The sequence below is a fragment of the Sinohyriopsis cumingii genome, chromosome 9, assembly GCF_028554795.1.
Source record: "Sinohyriopsis cumingii isolate HCF-2022 chromosome 9, ASM2855479v2, whole genome shotgun sequence".
Lineage (NCBI taxonomy): Eukaryota > Metazoa > Mollusca > Bivalvia > Unionida > Unionidae > Sinohyriopsis > Sinohyriopsis cumingii.
This window is the reverse complement of record NC_142969.1, coordinates 87,369,743-87,389,829: the sequence shown is the minus strand read 5'-3', so window position 1 is coordinate 87,389,829 and position 20,087 is coordinate 87,369,743. Positions and strand designations below refer to the sequence as shown.

The following is a 20,087-nucleotide window of genomic DNA, read 5'->3' as shown; positions in this document are numbered from 1 at the left end:
TACTAGGTTCTATGCAAAGAAGAATGGCACTAAATTATACCAGTACTGTACATCTCTTTTACACCCCAAACCCCCAAACACAGCACTGGCTGTTGTTATGACTATATGGTCTTAAACTTAGTATCAGAATATAGTGAAAACCAACAAGTTTTTCATATAATTCAGCAGATAATGTATTGCCCTAGAACACAAAGTGAAATTTTAACAGGAACTTACACTACTGGGAATTACATCCCAAATAGTCCCAACATTTTTAACTCAAGTCCAATGGGTATCAAGTATTTCAAATGAATTCCAGTAGTATTCCAAAAGAAATTCGATATTGAATGCATTGATCTGCAAGAAGTTAGGAAAGGTAAAAAGATGCTGACAGTCTTGATGTAACACAACAATATAATCCAAAATATCCTTGAATAAATTCACAATAATTCCAAGATAGTAATTTACTCCTAAAATCAAAGAGCACTTTGTAATTACAATCAATAATTGAAATAAATAAATTAAATCTTCAAAAAATACAACTGAACACAACTGACTACACTAGACTGATGTTAAGATATGGAGTGAATCATTATATATATATATATATATATATATATATATATATATATATATATATATATATATATATATATATATATATATATATATATATATATATATATAGCAAAAGCCAAGACACAATAACATAACCTGGATGAGGGTGAAAAGTTCATTTTCCCATTAAATTCACAATAATAATAATAATAATAATAATAACAATAATAATAATGAGGACTTTGTATACCGCCTAATCTGTAGAACATTACAACATTAAACACCTATAAGATAAAAAAAACATATAATGATATGATTACAAACACAAACACCATGAAATTAGAAAACATAAAAATCACGCTAAGAATATTTAAGGTAGGAAACATTATTAGGTCTTTAAGCTTGTTCTTGCAGTCGAAATAAGTGAGTTTTGAGAGCACTCTTGAATGAGATCGCTGTGTCTTTGTGTCTAAGTTCAGTGGGCAATTCATTCCACATTTCTGGGCCATGGCATGCAAAAGAACGCTGTCCATGTGACTTTGTTTTCATAGTAGGAATAATGAGTATACGATTGTCGGAAGAGGAGCATTAGTATATTCCTGGTGTGGAAACGTAGTAAGGAGAACAAATTTTATGTTTGATTCTGGATCAAATGGATAGCCAGTGTAGGGTACAGAGCAGCGGGGAAGTGTGCTCTGATCGTGGTACTCTATGATCCGATAGCTGTATTTTGAACTTTTTGACGTTTTGGAGTAGATATTGAGATGAACCAGACATAATTGAGTTAAAATAGTCCAGTCTTGAAAGTACTAATGAACACACAAGTGTTTTAGTGGCATCAACTGAAAGATATTTGCGAATTGAGCTGATGCGTCTCAGCTCAAGATATGCAGCCTTGCATATGTTCATGACATGTTGGTACAATGTGAAAGTACTGTCCAGAGTAACACCTAGGTTTCATAATGATTGTGTGAATTTAATGTTGGTGTCGCTGATATTTATTGTTTGAGGTAAAGGATATGAATGAGAAAGCCTTTGTGTTGTAATCAGAATGGCATCAGTTTTATCATCATTCATCTGCAGCTTGTTACAAATCATCCATGATTTCACATCAGAAATGTGCCTCTCTACACCTTTTACGGTAGCGTCAACTTCAGTAGGGTGGCTAGATTTGTATATTTGGGTTGTCATCAGTGTACAATTGGTGAGACACTGAATGATGATCTATGACACTTGAAAGTGGCCAAGTGTATAGAATGAAGAGAACAGGTCCAAGAACATACCCTTGTGGAACACCACAACATAGATCAACTGGGCTTGAGTGTATTCCATTTGCAGACAGAATTTGTGTCCTGTTGACCAAGTAGGACTTGAAACACAGTAAGGCTGTATCATGAATGTCAAATACATGCTGGAGACGTGAAATAATATATCATGGTCATTGTGTCAAATGCTGCAGACAAATCAAGGAGGGTGAGAACTGTAATCTTTCCATTATCCAAAGCAGAGAGAATGTCACTAACTACTTTTAGAAGAGTAGTTTCAATAGTGTGGCATGGGCGATGTGCAGATTGTACATTGCTAAAAACACTGTTTGAATTCAGAAGAGATACAAGCTGGGATAGAACAACCTTTTCTAAGATTTTTTATATGAATGGGAGATTAGAAACTGAGCTTTAGTTCTTTAAATCGTTATGGTCGAGTGTTGGTTTCTTCAGCAAAGGCTTTACAATGGCAGTTTTAAAAAATTATGGAAATTCCCCTGATGAGGGAGAGGTATTAATAGCATCAGTTAGTGAAGGCAATACTGGATCTAAGCACTCAAGCAGCATTGATGTCGGAATTGGATCAAATTCACATGACTGTGGTGCACTCTTCATCAGGATTGTATGTACGAAATCCATACAAACAGGTAAAATGCTGTTAATGGTTGTTTCTGTATCCCAACTGTATGGTGACAAGTCAACTGAAATTGTGGTGTCAAGCTTGTCTGTAATGGTTTGTAGTTTGTCACAGAAGAAATTTACAGACATGTCCAGAAGGTCGACTGGAGAGAAGGTAGTTGGAAGTGGTGTAGATTTTTTCCTTGACATTAGGTTGTTAGTAATCTTGAAGAGCTCTTTGCAGCTGGAACTTTCCATGATCTTAGTAGTGTAGTGGGCTGATTTCGCTGCACGGACTATATTTGTGACATTCTTCTTAGCAACTTCATAGATCTGCTTATGAATAGTGAGTGGTGGAAAGCCAAAGCCTTTCAGCTTTACGGCGGTCTCTTTTAGCAGTGCAAAGCTGGTCCCTAACACTGCTATACCATGGAGAACACTTTTGAATTGATACTCTGCATTTGGTAGCTTTGGCATGTTTGTCGAGCAATGAATGCTGGCAGTTATCGAGTTGTTCTGCTGTAGGAGGTAAGCAAGTTGTTAGGTTTGCTTGTATGTCATGCATTAATTTGCAAGGTTGCTTCCAGAACATTCTTCATTTAAAAAGGAAACAGACCCGTAACTCAACATCTGTAACCATGTTTATCTCTAAGTGATAATTATCTTAATATATAAACTAAAATCGCAAACAACAGCAAAAACACAACAAACATTTCTGGCCAAATTTCAAAACTGTCAGTAGTTGCTGCATCATCCAAAGTCTGCCAAGCCAGTTTATTTGCAGCAAGAAGCCTCATTTTCCTTCACCAGACATCACACTAGGCCTTTATTCCAACATCCTGAGTAGGAAAGATATTTTGCATGCCTTGGTTTCAATTCCATATGATCCTGATATTATGCAAAGTATGTTTCATATGGCAATGTGACAGATGTCCCATGCTATATTTTGTAAAAGTTTTCATGGAAACATCTCTAAATATGGCTGAAATTATACGACACTTTACTTTTTTCATTAGAAATGCAAAACCATTCTTAACTCCTTAAAAGACAATATCTTGCTTCTGACAAACAATAAAGCATGGTGGGTAGGAATAATCCACTTGATCATGTTCACAGATACATGCTTTAAGTTTTGTTTTGTTATTACTAAATGATATGATAAAAGGTACACCAAACATCCATTCCCAAAATTATAAGCATATTTCAGTGCATTCCCCAAGAATCAGTAGCAGCCCTTGTACCTCCATTATGGTGGGTGGCACCTCAAAAGTCGTTACCTACTATAATATCAAATATCTCATCTTTCACAACTCAAATGCAATCAAATGACCATTCTGATCATGGAAATAAATGAAGTTTTCCTTTTTTAAACAGTCAACGCATTTTTCTTCATGGAGTAACTGTGCCCATTTGACTCCAATATCAAAACAGTTCTTTTTTAAAGCATGAGATGCAAGCCAACACAATTTTTGACCATAGTATGGAATGCAGATCTCAAGAACGTGTCAAGGCGGGTAATATATTTTTTTTAAGTCAAAGTGACCTTGGAGTTTGAGCTCAAAACCACAAAATCAATAGATGTATTCCTTGTCTAAAATATGAGTCATCCTCAAACTTTGGTCAAATTAGGTTATAGAGTACTTAAAGTAATTTGTTGAAACTGTATTTGGGGATCTTTGCCCCCAAGTCATTAGGTGTCTTTAGTCTCAAATGCATGACATCCACAATCTCTGGTGTATAGTAGGTAACAAAGAACAGAAGATATTGTCAGTAAACTATATTTCCCTAAATGGTCAGTGACCCTGACTACAAAATCAATGTAACAGTATGAATTTTGCAAGATGATTATTGTACCATAACTAAGTGGAATCTTGTTGCAGTCAAGGTGACATGTAACAATTAACTTTAGCGTATAGGCTTGGCCTGCAATAAATAACTTCATGTGAAAGATTGGATGCTCTGTCGCATGGGATTGGGCATGATTGATTTGTAAATAGGACCTGCTGGAATATTTGTTGTTGTTGTAGGGTTTAACGCCATTTTTCAGCACACGATAGGCTACACATGGTGGCCAGTATTAATGGTGAAGGAAGAACCCGGGAAAACCCCGGAAAGAACCACCGACCCTCGAGAAGCTACTGGCAAGCTTTCTCACATACCCACATTGGTCGAATCCGAGGCTCGAACCTACGAAGACAGAGGTGAGATGGCAGTGATCCGTAACGGAGAGCACTTTAGACCACTCGGGGCCGCTGGAATAATGGTTAGAGATATTGAAGAGGTGATATTAACGTGGGGTTAAGTGGCAGGAAACGCAACATAGAGACAAACCACAGACAATTCTGTGACATATGGATCGTGTGCGTGTGATTTGGAATTGCAATGTAGCTTTCACAATTTTACAGTCATATTGCTACAATTCTGCAGTATGGAAGTTTATAGTGATGTCTAGCACGAGGGTATCATGCCACAGACATGTAGCACGATGTCCCACCCAGCCACATTATATTAGGCTGACCAGTCCTAACAGTAACCTCTTAAAGCTAAGTGCCTAGCAATACAGCTGTTAGAAACATTTTTAGAAGTCTTTGGTATGACTCTGCTGGGGTTCAATCCCTCAAACTCCTGCATCTGAGGCGGACAATATAACCACTAGGCCACTGAAGCAGTCTGGTGTCATTTGGAAACAAGTGTCTAAAATTAGATTTTCCTGAAGAGTTATTAATAAAGGCGGACCAGAGAGAATCATTCTAAGTTAAATGAGGAGTGTGCTTCCATGACAAAATTCAATGTTTTAAATATTCTTCCCCAAACGTTTTGGCAGTCCAAGTTTTTCTGAGGAAGTGGATGCCCCACTCCAAGAAAAAGAGCAAGTATGTTTTTTCATTAAAACAGTGTCCATGGGATGGGTGTCTGGAAGTGAGGGACATGAATACATTCAGTCACAGAAAGAGAGCGTGTCTTGGAAAGCATAAGGGCAAAATAGCTCTATATGTAAACCAGCTGGGAAAGAGAACAGACAAGCAAGTTATGGCAGAAGACCCAAATGAGGCTGGAGAGAGAGAAAAGAGGAAAAGGAATACAGTGACTCTGACCTTTCACAGACACTGAATTTGGAAGGAGACACAAACAGGTTATGCCGGCATGCTGAGCAATGAGTATAATTGTTAACTCGACTCTATGATCAAATTTGTTTTACTGGTATAACTGAATGGATAACTGCATTTCTTATAAATTCTGAAATTCTATTTCTAAGAGAAAGTATATCCAATGTCATATTCAATTTCATACTGTTTATGTAATTGATTAAATTGTTATTTCTTTTAATGGGGGGGGGGGGGCTTGTCTTGTCCTATCCAATATCACTACTCAGATCTCTGGTATTCCATCCATTAATTTCATATTTGACATTGTTATTTACTCAGTCTGGGCAATAACACCACAGTCAATCATCTCCTAGATAACAATAACCAACAAAAGTGCCATGTAACAAGTGGGGCATTCTCTCTCAATCAATTAGTGTCTTTTTCATCTCCTATGTGGGCCATTTACATGGTTTGGTCAAAGCAGTTAGTATGCATGTAGATAACCATCTTCAGTCTTTTAGTTCTAGTCACCCTGACTTTTGATACCTAAAATTAATCAGACTCTTCCCAAAGGCATGCTGATCAAATTGTTTGGTAACCACAGACAGTAGGGAGCATAACTTATTCCTAACAAAATAAAGAACAAGCAGACTGACATTTATAGAACAGGTGCACATATATTATTAAATGGTTGTTGTATAAAAATCGTAAGAAGAAACATTAAGTTTGCCATGCATTACTAGACGGTACAGCTTACATGTATCTAGTCCAGAGGTCTCAAACTGATGGCCAATGAAATCATTTCCTGCAGCCCGCAACGACATATGGAATGTGTTGTTGTTGTTATAGGGTTCAAAGCCAATTTGTAATGCAAGATAGGCTATACATGGCAGCCAGTATAAATGGTGGAGGAAGAACCTGGAAAACCCCCAGAAAGAACCACCAACCCACCAGAAGCTACCAGCAAGCTTTCTCACATACCCACACTAGCCAAGCATGAGACTCAAACCCACACAGACAGACGTGAGATGGCTGAGATCCATAGCACTGAGCGTTTTAGACCACTCTGCCACTTTTGGCCCCATGGAATTTGTAAAATAATTAATAATGCAGTTTTTTTTTTACAGTCAGCCAGTTTAATACAAATTGGATTGTTACATCATTTACTACTTCTTTCCAACATTTCAACTAGCTACTATTTTTTTTTTTACATGAGCCACTTTTGACATGTCAAAACTTACTAATCTTTGAATTTCAATAAACGACGAAACTCATTAATGTTTGAATTTAAATGTTTAAACTATCCAAGTAATATTTATTACAAACGTCTGACATAATGTAGTTTTAAGTTCATCTATGGCAACTATAAAGTTAAAATTGTAAAAACTGCTCACTGGTTGAGGTTTTTGTGCTCACATTTGTGACTCTAACAAATGAACGGATGATGCCAATTAATGCAGCAATATACTGATTAAAAACTACCAACACTCAATTATCATGTAAAAAATTCCAATTGTAACTACAGTAGCTTATCACTGGGAAAATATTTCAATATAAATTAAGGAAGAATCACTCACTTTTTATTTGTGTTTTCAAAACAGGTGAATTGGAAGATCCAAACTGCACCTGTTCCTACTTGGATATACAAAAGAAAAATTCATAGTGCAGCATGCATTTCAGCTGTATTTTTATCTAAGTATTTTTGTCTTCTCTTGCTGGGAGTATACTATGCAAAAATAAGAGCAACTCTTGAGTAACATCTAATTTTCATGCACAAAATTCATTGTCATATTCCAGAAAATACAACAACAATCTCCCAACTATAACAACAAATAATACTTTTACTACAATGAAATCTAGAATGGATTGATGCTTTTCTGAGAAGAATTTCCAGGAATTTAATACAATACCATTTTTTTTGGTAAAGACTAAGTAGACTGCTATGAATACTATATTAATTTTTTAAATGATTATACACTGTTATGGGTCATTTTGTAGTTGTTGTTGTGAGGTTTAATGCCATTTTTCAGCACACGATAGGCTATATATGGCGGCCAGTATTATTGGTGGCAGAAGAACCAGGGAAAACCCCGGAAAGAACCACCGACCCACGAGAAGCTATTGGCAAGCTTTCTCACATACTCACATTGGCTGAATCCGAGACTTGAACTAGCGCAGACAGGTGAGATGGCAGTGATCCATAACGGAGAGCGCTATCGACCACTCGGGGCCCCAGGTCATTTTGTAAAGAACATATTAAATAGTAATCTTGTCCGTTATTGTGGGCTTTTACTTCAAGATGATGTCATTTTGTTTGTAAAAATGTTAACATGGATGTGAATTCAGGACATTGGTATTACCCTCTGAAAAACATGATCTTCCTGCCCTTTTCTTAACAGCTTGCTAATATTTATGTAAACAGACATGACCTTTTTCTGTTCTTTTTTTTTAAATACAAATTTGATGGAAATTCTACAAAGATGAATATTTCCCAAAAATTGTTTATTGCAACATAGCTCAAGAAAGAAGGTATATACATCATGCATGCTGTTTAAATTAGAATTACTATTCCTATCTTAACATTTGTAGTGGAATAGGTCTTTTAGAAGTGTTCAATTATTATCTGAGGAGATTTATTTATTTTAATTGCCAGTATTCATTGGAATTACAAAGTTTTCATTGACTTTAGGATAAAATCACTCCTCAAGGATTATTGTGAATTAATTCAAGGGCATATTCTAGGTTACATGAATTTGAAACAGCAAGACCATTTGCAAATTTAATACCATTCACATATCAGATCATGCAAGATTGGAATTTATTTGGACCACCACTGGAATTCATTTGGAACATAACACTTGTGGAGATGTGATATAATTTATAGGACTATTTGGGATTTAATTCACAATGATGTTAAGTTCCTTTTCAGGAAATAAATTATCTGTTGAATTTTACAAAACTTGATGATTTTTTTTATCTTTTCTTTTACTTAGTTGAAGACCATAGAGTTGTAACAAGACAACATGAAAAGTCCTTTAGTACAATCCTGATGACAATATAATCATCCATGCTTGTGGTGGGAGGGGGTAGTGACTGCAACATTTTCAAGACAGCCAGTGTAACATCAATATTGGATATACCAATGTCAACATTTCCTCTTAAAAACAGCTAGGTATCATAAGTCTGCTGGTGAAAAACCTATGTTGATATAAGCATACATTTAGCAGGAGCAGAGATAGCAACACTTTCATCATGGCCAGCATGGTGGTCATACAGTGAGTCATTTTACGTTGTTTTCATTCAGGACTAACTAGACATCAGAAGAACCTTTCTGATGAATAACCATCTCAAAATGACTTTCCATTGAAGAGTAGAGCAAGAATTTCCAAATGACTATTGGGTCATCAGTTAAGCATAATTGTCATTTATGACCAACTAGACATCAAAACAAGTCTTTCAGTTAAAACACCATGCTGAATTGACCATTAAATTGGTCACTGTGGTGGCCTGAGTGGCACCATTTTCATTAGACACCTTAAGTTTTTAGTAAAATCCACATGTTAATAAGAAATCCATTTAGCACAAGAAGTGATGACAAAGTTCTCAAAATAGCCACTATGATAGCCATATTGAAGGAGTAATGATAAAAAGCTTATAAGATCGATCAAGTCTGTGACAGCTATAATGAAACTCAGATCAGTACCCTTTTCATTTAAGACTAACTGAGACATCATCAGAAGTATTTTAGTTAAAACATTATATCACCATCCATTTAGAAGTAATGACAAGATTTTCAACTAGACGATACCTGTATGTTAAGACTTCTGGTGAAAACTCTGTATTCATATTGGATGTCTGAGTAGCAGCGTCTTCATTTAGGATAGACAATCATATAACCTCTTCTGTTCTATGACAAGTAAAACTAATAACAATTTTTAATAGTGCCTAAAGTAGTGTAAACCATGTCAACCCATCCCCTATCACCCATATGAAACTAAGGAAATCTAAACAAAGGTTTAGCAGTATAGAAAATTTATGTGATCCACTGATTTTCACTGAAGTAAATTAAATCTCCCATTCACTACTGAAAACTGTCTTTTCTTTCTTACGATCTTTCTTCAGGCAATTTCCACTATCAGATTTGGAATCACCAATGTTTGATCATCAATGACAGATCTAGATGGGGCTAGCTGGGTAATTTCATGCTTGTTCTGAAGGTGCAGTATTCATTTTTCAGAATGATCATTCATCATGTGTTTAATTTGAAAATATGTGTCACACATTATGAGTTGATAATGGAAATCACTGAAATATATAATACACGATACCAGTGGACTCCATAATGGCAGGCCAATCATGTGATTTTGTCAGCGCAAATCCAAACACAAAGGTCATGCACCAGAAGCATGGTCAAGTCAGGTACAACAGATACATGCAGTGGCCAAGTGAGCCAGTAATTATCCTGGATTATATTAATAATCACACATATAAGAAAAGTTGTTGTTGTAGGGTTTAATGCCATTTTCAGGACACGATAGGCTATACATGGCGGCCAGTATTAATGGTGGAGGAAGAACCCGGGAAATACCCGGAAAGAACCACCGACCCTCGAGAAGCTACTGGCAAGCTTTCTCACATACCCACATTGGCCGAATCCGAGAGTCGAACCTACACAGATAGAGGTGAGATGGCAGTGATCCGTAACAGAGAGCGCTTTAGACCACTCGGCCACTCGCGGACCCTATAAGAAAAGAAAAGGTGTTATTTGAATGATGGGGGTTTTAGTATTTGGTGATAGGGTATTTAATAAACTGAGTACTTTTTAATGGATGTTAGGAAAAATAAAATATGGGTTCTAAAGTGTCACATGGCTAATAGGATAGCCCAATAGGAAAGCTACCATAATTTTGGGCGCAATGAAAATACACAATACTTTCAACTGTTAAATATCTCAATCAAATAAATTAACTGTACTTTTCCAATGATAAGCCCTGCTGTAATGGACGTGTTGGTCATCAGATTAGCACAGCTTTCATTTAAGACCAACTGGACATCATGCAAAGACATATGGTGAAAACCCCAATTCATTTTTACTTTCTGTTTAAGTAGAGATTCGATAACAAAAGTTTAAAATGGCTGCCATGGTGGCCATACTGGATGTCAGATCAGAACCATTTCTATTTAAGATCAGCTAGACGTATTAAATAGTCTTTTGGTGGATAACCCATGTTGACACAACCATCCATAATGGATGATTAGAAATAACAATATTTTAAAAATGGCCACTGTAGTGGCCACACTGAACTTATTATCGGTACCACTGTCAATTAAGCCCAAGATGTTTTTTTAGTTAAAGCTCCATGATGATATGACCATCCATTCGAAAGTAGCAATGACAAGACTTTCAAGATGTCTAATGTAGTGGCCATATTGGATATCAGATCAGCACCATTTTAGTTAGGACCAAGCAGACATTATACAAAGTCTTTAAGTGAAAACCCCATGTTGATATGGACATACAATCAGAAGAAGTAGCAATAACAAGATTTCCATGATGGCTGCCATTTGGGCCATACCGGAAGTTAGACTGGCATCATTTTATCAAGAATGAAATCGCCAGCAGCAGAATGACCATTCATTCAGAAGTAACAGTAACAAGAATTTCAAGATGGTCAGTGGCAGCCATACTGGTGGTACCATTTTCATTAGGGAGCAACTAGATGTCAAGTGAAAACAGAATGGTGATAAGACCATCCATTTAGGAATAGTGATAACCATATTTTTAAGATGGACACTGTGGTCGCCATATTGGATGTCAGAGCAGCACCATTTTTTAGACCCTGGGATGAATGTGACTGTAAAGTCTCAGGTAAATCCTATAAGTAGCTTAGGAGAAGCAGCAACAAAAAACTTGTGTCAACAAACACAAACAATAGACTACTGAAGACAGTCAACAGACCATCTAAAATCACTTCTGGTATATGACCAGCAGAGCTAAAATCCCAACATAATACATGTATCTATTAGTTTAAAAACAAATTTAATTATTTTAAAAACAAATTAATCTTGAGTTAAAAGAAAACAAAATATCCACTTGAAAGCACCCTTCCCCACTACTGGCTGGTTCCTTGCAGGACTTCAAAGATGGTCACAAATATTCAACAGCCAAACCATACCATCTTTTATGAAACGATCTGAAATTTGTGGATCAACATTTTTATAACTATTGCGACCATTACTTTGTAAAGTAAAAGTTCAATTAAAAACAGTAATAATCAAAGGTTAAAAGCCTAAAGATATGCATGTAAACAACATAGAAACAAGGTGGGGGCCAATCAGTATGTACATATAGTGGGCATTTTTATATATAAAAAATTCATATTGTAACTGCAGGTACTTGTAATTCCTCATGAACATCCATCATATGTGATATCGTCAATTTTGCATTTAAACTGAAATGCCTACTATTATGCAAGTTTAGTTGTGAAATGGGTATCTCAGGTAGATACAATTGTATTTTTGTTATTGACAGAATAAACAAGCAACAGTCACATTGAGTCAAACTGCATGATCAACCAACTTCTTCCATACTTTGGCATATTCTTCCAACTGGCTATACTGCTAGATCCCTGTTATGCCTTCAAATCCCTGCATTACATGTGCAATAATTACAATGTGATTTCAGTAAGGCAATTGCAAGCCCGCGATTATTTTTGAAAATATTTAGACGGCTTTTTCGGAAGCTGTTTAGGCCAATATAGGCCAGTTTGATAAGGGTTGTTAACGCCCCTGAAAATAGGCTCCCTTGCAGAGCTCTTTGGTACATTGAAACCAGAAACCGTGTTCGTGAATTTACAATCCCTATTTCCGGCGAGCAATACTCCCGTTATGGATTCATCAACTAGCGTGCCAAAAGCGACTAGGAAGAGACATTATTGCAGTGTCTGTTCCAATTATCGGGGAAAATATGTTGCCAACAAAACTATAATTCTCCACAAGTTTCCTGCAGATGAAAGGTTGAGAAAAGCATGGAAAAGGCGTACTAAAATTTTGATGCCACAATTCGCTTACAACAGACATGACCGACTGTGTTCAGCGCATTTCTTAGATGTAAAATTTACCAAAGAACACAACATTCCATCGGTTTTCAACATGAAGTCGAAAAGAAAGATATTTGCATTGTCCAAGGTAATTTAATCTGAATTTATTAACGAATAACTCAATTAGAAAACTGCTTTTACATCGTTGAAAGCTTTCTTGTGCTTATAAAAAAGAGGGGTATCTGTTACATTTAATTTGGAGAGATAATGATACATTTATATAAAAAAAACAGCAAATAATCAGTTTTGTCCAATATGTAGTAAGATTGTGCATCTTGCATCTCAAATGCATGCTTGAATTAAGAATGTTAAATCTAATGTCACATGTTAATGAATAAATTATCTTAAGTTATATTTGTTTAAGGTTAAAGCACATAATGATTTGCCCAGAAATTATTTGTTAAGTTATTGAAAACTTAAATAATGTCAAATGATATATGACCAATATTGCCAAGTTTCACATATCTTTTCAGTGCTCTTTGGAGAAGTCAGCTGCATCACAGCCTAATACAATGGATCTCAGTGCTGATGCTGCGAGTGATTTTCAAAAAAGTGAAGACCAAACAACACTGAAGACAACTTGTTGCGCAGAACAGGTCCTCCTGATTTTCAATGACTACTGTGGAGCAGTTGAAGAAAAAGATATGTGTAGATTCTTACAGAAAGACATCCAGACATATCCATTTACTGAAGATTGTAGTGAAAATGGAGTTCGAACAGTTTCAGAGCCGTTAATCACTACTGTTGGTACAAAGACAGATGCTAATTACTGTTCTTGTCAGAGTGAGACATTTAGTAAGGTTATGCAGGTGGATTCATGTACAGACATTCAGGAAAAGCAAACAAAATCAACTGGGATTCAAGTAAAAAAAAAACTGACAATGCCTTTGAAGGTATCAGTGAATCCAATGAAAAGTGTATGTTTTACACTGGAATTCCAGATCCTAACACAATTCGTCTTTTATTTGATGCAATGAATGATGCTGGATTACATACACAACGAAAAGGAGATGGCAAAAATTAGGGTCGCCCCAGATCTTTAAAACCAATGGATGAATTTATTTTAGTCTTGATGAGGTTACGGCTTGGCCTTCTGCTGCAAGACTTGGCAGGAAGATTTCATATTTCAATGACTATGTGCAGTCACATTACAAACAGTTGGATATCATATTTGAGCGAAAAATGGTACTTTTTGATTTCCTGGGCATCGCGTGCACTTGTTAATAAGTATATGCCTCACAAATTCAAGAAGTATCCTTCCTGCAGAGTAATAATCGACTGTACAGAAATATACACAGAGACACCTCAATCACTTGCAAACAAGTCACTGATGTATTCAAACTACAAATCACATATGACCTACAAGACATTAATAGGTATTAGTCCTTCTGGTCTAATAACATCTGTATCAGATTTGTGGGCTGGAAGTATCAGCGATAAACAGCTCACCCGGGCTAGTGGGATATTGGAAAAGTGTGAACTAGGAGATGCAATTATGGCTGATAAAGGTTTCCTTATATCTGACCTAACTACTCCAAGAGGAATCCATTTGATCATTCCACCACTGAAGTTTCAGAGATTTAATAGACGTTAGATTGAAGAAACAAGAAGAATAGCAAATTTAAGAATAGATGTAGAAAGAGCTATTGAGAGGGTCAAGAACTTTCGCATTCTGCAGGGTGTCATGACTATCACTCTAGCACGTCAGGCTAGCAACATTTGGAACATTTTTGTGGCGTTGGCAAATCTCCAACAACCACTAGTTCATGATAATGAACATGATGATTGATTTAAATGATTGATTAACTATGCACAATGTGCTGGCTATGTGAGCAAGAGGTCACAATTTGATACTTGGTTTAACACATTTTCTTTATATTTGAGTGTAAAAACACCAAGGTAACCATTTTGATTTTGTTTACCTACATGTATATATCATGATTAAATCTGAACATCCATATTTATCAAAATCAAAATCTATATTGTCAAAATTTATTTGATTTTTCTTGCATGCTATTTAGCATGATGTTTACTTCAAATAAAGTATTGGAATATATAAGCCACAGTGGCCCATGCATAATCTTCCTTTAAAGAATGCAAATAAATTGCATATTCTGCTCATAAGAAGTAAGTGTACAGTCAGTGGTCCTATAAGTGTCAAAGCAACAGTATACTTTTATATGTAAAATGCATGATCAAGTCAACAAGTTGTCTGTTATCATTGCTGTGTAGTGTTTGTGTATTGAGAGAGAAATATATGAATGCCTGAGGAATCAACAATTAAATAAAAACAAGCAAAATAAATCAGTTTCTATCCTTTTTTATTGAATGCACATTATGTTTCTATTATATATAGAAAACTGAAGTTAAATTAAATTCAGAGTTAACATATCACAAGATAAACATATTTATATTGTTGTGACAAACACACATGCACTTGTTACACTATTACTTATGTTCTTGCACACATGTGCTTCCTGTTTCACACAGATACCAATTTTCTTAAGATTTCTCTCTCTAACACACTCACACATGAACTTGGCCCAATATTTCCTAAAATTATATTCCACAAGTGCTTTCTCTAAAACATTAATTCCAACCCCAACTCCTCAGCTATATACAGCAGTATAATAAAGTTCGATATTAAGAACACTGACACACACCAAAAGTTCGTATTCAGAATGACTTGAACATGGCATAATTTTGGACACAATGTTTCAATGTCTACATGTCAATTGACCTCGTAAATAGGCATAGTTCATTTGACAGATAGGGCTGAGTGATACACATATATACGGGTTAAAAAAGAATTATACAGTCTTTGATAATATCATTTGATGTAAAAGCGGACTAATGCACATTATTCATACTGATTACTGATTATATAATGACAAGCCACGCTTGATACGTTCAGAGAAGAGCTCTGGTATAATTACCTTTAAATAAAATGAATTCAGTTTTTCAAGCATCCGGATCCAAAATCTTTCATCATGTGTTCTACCCCATCTTACACTGTCACTGTCAAACTGAATATATCCCATGACTTCCCTTATAGTACAATTAAGCGAAGTACTTCTTTTTCAATTTACAAACACGTCCAAATTTTGAGCTTGTTATTCTGCCAATACGTGCTGACAACCAGTTTTTATTGTTTGCCTGTCCTTAAGTAATGTCTTGAATTCTCTCACATTCTTCCTTTCCACAATGAAGCGATGCAAAGTAGTCCTCAAAATATTTCATACATTCATCACTCTGCAAGTTGGCCTTGTCATAATACATAGGATCAATGTTGTATAATTTGGGTATTTCGTGTTTTCGGTAGGGTGCATTAACATAGTCACCTGTACTTTGTAAAAAGGCTGCACAAGGGTTAACCGATTTGAGCTTGTTACTTAATTCCATCACATCCACTGGCTCAATAGGCATGTCAGCACTGATATTAAAGCTGGACTTTGAATTTGACTTTCTTTCTAATGTGCATTCTGTTGAGAACTTTAATTTCTAAAAAGTAAGGTCCTGGGATTTATTTGGGCTCTGTTTCCTTGCTCTTGGCTTGTTCCACTTGCAAGCATCAGAAGTTGGTGAATTGAAGCCATCTTTCTTTTTTGGAAGATATGTCAACCAAGGCATAAAATAGTGCTGCTACATGATTGCACGACTCTCCTTCCATGAAATTTGCTTTTAAAATTAGTATTTTTAAACGCTGATCTTAGGTGATTCAGTATTATTTAGGCAAATAATGGTGAATCAATCTGTCATTGTTACACACAAAGTATGCACTCAAATTACATAAAGTTCACTCAGAAAATTATGAAACCGGTGATTCTAACCGATGAAATCTAACCTGTTTCACTGGATCTAGGTCACAGAAAAGATATTTATTATGAAATATGTCACCTGAATAAGAACTTGTTTCGACATTTCAGTTGTGTAATGCCTGATACTTGAAAATGGACTCAAAGTCCCAAAATATGCGTTAAATATTAACAAACTGCAATAGTACGGACACATTAGACTTCAAATCTGATGGAGTAAATTAAGGTCAATATAAAATCAGCTTTAATTTTAATTGGTGCTGCAGAAAGTGTGCACAATAAAGAAAGTTTTTTTCTTCTTCTTATTAATATTTATTATTTTTGTTTAAAAAAAGTAAATACTCTTACCCAGCACTGCATGTACAACCAGCAGAATGAAAGTTTCCGGTTTCTTTGGATAAACAAATCCAAACATCATAGTCCGGTTTCTCGTTTTCCGTCAGAGTCGGGAGGGAAGAAATAACTTTGCACTTAACAAAACCATGGGTGCAGTCTTCTAATACAGGATGGAATTTAACAGTATGCACATGGCGGTCTTCATAAAAGACACGAGCCTTCAGCTGTCTTTTGGCCTTCTTACTTTCGGAGTCAAATGTACGCCTTTTGTTAAGCACCAGATAATTGTATAAGTCATTTTCACTAACACGTGTTATGTCTTCAACATTACACATCCAGTTATCACGAAGCTGGTTCGGATCAGGTAATATCTCCCCAAACGGTGTCTTGAATTTTTCAATGGTTCGAAACTTCTCATTTCTTCGGTCTTGTACATGTATTTCTCTCAACGTCTTAATACCTAAATCTGCCACTTCTTTCGCCCTTTTCAGTAGCTCGGCTTTATCTCCTGAAAGGTGGGCACCTCTATCCCGTAAATATGTCTTTAGGCACTTTACACTAAGGTTTTCCAGGTCACCGGTTTTGTTGATATCTTTGTTGGCTTTCATAGCAGCATATAGATTTGCTCGCCGGAAGAGCGTTGCGTCATGGGTAAATTAGGGGACTTGATAAGTCAAGAGACGTAACAACCCTTATCGAACTGGCCAATATAAGCATGTGCATCACGCTCAAAGGTATCACTTCGGAGGTTAAATCTAAAAGTGGGGAAAATATCTAGCTAATATATCAGGGTGTACACCTTACATTGTATTATTGGGATTAAGTGTTTAAAAAAATTCCCATTACTTAAAACTAAAATTGTACTGCCATTTTTCTGACATGTGAAAAACCTTATCGTTCCTGGCACCATAGACACATATTTGTTGCTTACGATATACCGACAAATTATATTTAATAACCCATGTTATTGAGTGTAGGATAAAATCCACCCAAAGAAATGAAGGATAGGATATAATCCCCTCTACCAGAACAAGTTTTAACTTTTTAAACTGTCAGAAATACTAGCCTATTTTAAAATGGGTTGGGGGAAAAAAGAAATCAGAAATATTAATATTTAATTTAATTAGGGAATTTCATGATAATACAATAATATTATGGCTCAGATTTTATGTAATTCACAAAATAATAGTCAAATACAGCACACTCAATTCTTAGTCTGTCTCTGTGCTAGGAATGCTCTATTTCAAATGGATATGGTATACTTTAAAAATGCACGTGCTAAAGAACAGCTAAAGGATTTAATGCAATGGATTAAAAGTGTGTGTAATGATGCTTATAAAAGTGAGGTGAACAACAAAAGTGTGTGCAATAAGTCCTTATATCATTAGGCATCTTAATCTCCTTATCTATTACAGTTATTATCTAACATCTAATGGGCACAAAAAGTTGAATTTATCTACTCAAAGGAGGCCCACACTAAGCTTGAGAATCAAATGGTCCATGGAGACACAAAAAGATGTATACCACCATACCGGCGTATTCTGCACGTCGGGTAATTCTGCGCAACGATACGTCATTTCAGTAAATATTTGATCATGTGCTATTTTGGGTCAAAAATCCATTTGTATTCAGAAAGAAGAATTGTACATTAATTAAGAAAAGTGATATTGATAAAGTGTACAAAATATCCCTCATTTTGACTCGAAATGCACATAAAAATGTGATATCTAAATGGCAATGTGAAGACCCACTTCATGACCTTCTTGAACCTGTAACCCCAAAAAATTGATTTACTGTGAGTCTTTTAGAATCATATAAAAATACATTATATAAAATATGGAAATGTGTACCTTAAAACAAAACTGTATTTTTATCCAAGTTTCCAATTTTGCAAGAAGTTGTCCCAAATGTACAAAATCATCTGCTACCCAACGTGTCTACTTGCCGTTAAAACATGAATTCTCAACAAATTCCCCGGCGTATAGCCTGTTTCTAAATTATGTATTAATTTTTCCCCATCAATAAAACATAAACACATTACATCCTATTTATTGTTGTTTCTCTTACAATTAATAGCTTATTTTTCATAAAATGTTGGGGGCCTCGAGTGGCCGAGTGGTCTAAAGTGTTATGGATCACTGCCGTTGTTATGGATCACTGCCATCTCACTTCTGTCTGCGTGGGTTCAAGTCTCAGATTCGGTTAATGTGGATATGTGAGAAAGCTTGCCAGTAGCTTCCAGTGGGTCGGTGGTTTTTTTCCAGGGTTTTCAAGAGTTTTTCCTCCACCATTAGTACTGGCCGCCATGTATAGCCTATCGTGTGCTGAAAAATAGCTTTAAACCCTACAACAACAACAACATAAAATGTTGAACTTTACTAACTTTTTTACAAGATCGGTTTAGTTTGCTTAATATCTCTTGTCATTTATAGGCATTTTTACGTTGAATTTTGTAAAACACACTATAAACCTGACCTAATTACTCGACTGAATTTGCTGACAGAAACAGTCCAAAGTAATGCATTTCATTTCTATAGCAATATGGATAAACATTACATCTTTTCAAAGCCATGCGCAGAATAGGCCAACATATCGCGAGTCAGGAAAACAGGGGGTTGGTATCGCCTGCGTCCAAAATGAATATTATTTTGAACAGAATATTCTGGTGACAATTGCATCTTTTCAAATGGTGAGCATTGCTGTATCCGTTGTTTTCACGTGACGTAACAAAACCTGTGTACGTCCATATCCGACATTTTGACCGCTCCGGTGGCCTAGTGGTTAGAGCGTCCGCCTCGGATGCGGGAGGTCGTGGCTTCGATCCCCGGCCGAGTCATACCAAAGACTTACAAAAACGGTACTAACAGCTGCTTCGCTTGGCGCTCAGCGTTAAGAGGTTAGTGTTAGGACTAGTCGGCCCGGTGTCAGGATAATGTGACTGGGTGGGACATCATGCTGCATGTCTGCGGCATGATGCCCCAGTGCTAGACATCACTATAAACTGCCACATTGCAGACATCGTAGCGATATGACTGAACAATTGTTAAAGCTACGTTAAAAATCCAACATCCGCCATTTTGAGTCCCTAGCCCTGCAAACCAGCACCTAATAGCATTGTTTTTCCTGCATAAATATGAAGACACGTCTCATTTTGTGCGTAAGATTATGACAATACATCACATTCTGTTGTGCATGTCAACCACATGAGACTGAAAGCGTGACTTTTCTACTTGTTTTCTTCAAGTTAAACATTTAAATTTCAACCATCCTTGTTATTCTTTCATAAACAAAATAGATCGATCAATAAACCAACACATAAACAAATGGAGA

The 20,087-nt window shown here is 36.0% G+C and overlaps 1 pseudogene; it reads left to right on the top strand.

Moving 5' to 3' along the window:
- Window positions 1-13,780: 13,780 nt before the first annotated feature.
- LOC149792180 (uncharacterized) lies at window positions 13,781-14,395 on the top strand (annotated as a pseudogene).
- Window positions 14,396-20,087: the final 5,692 nt, after the last annotated feature.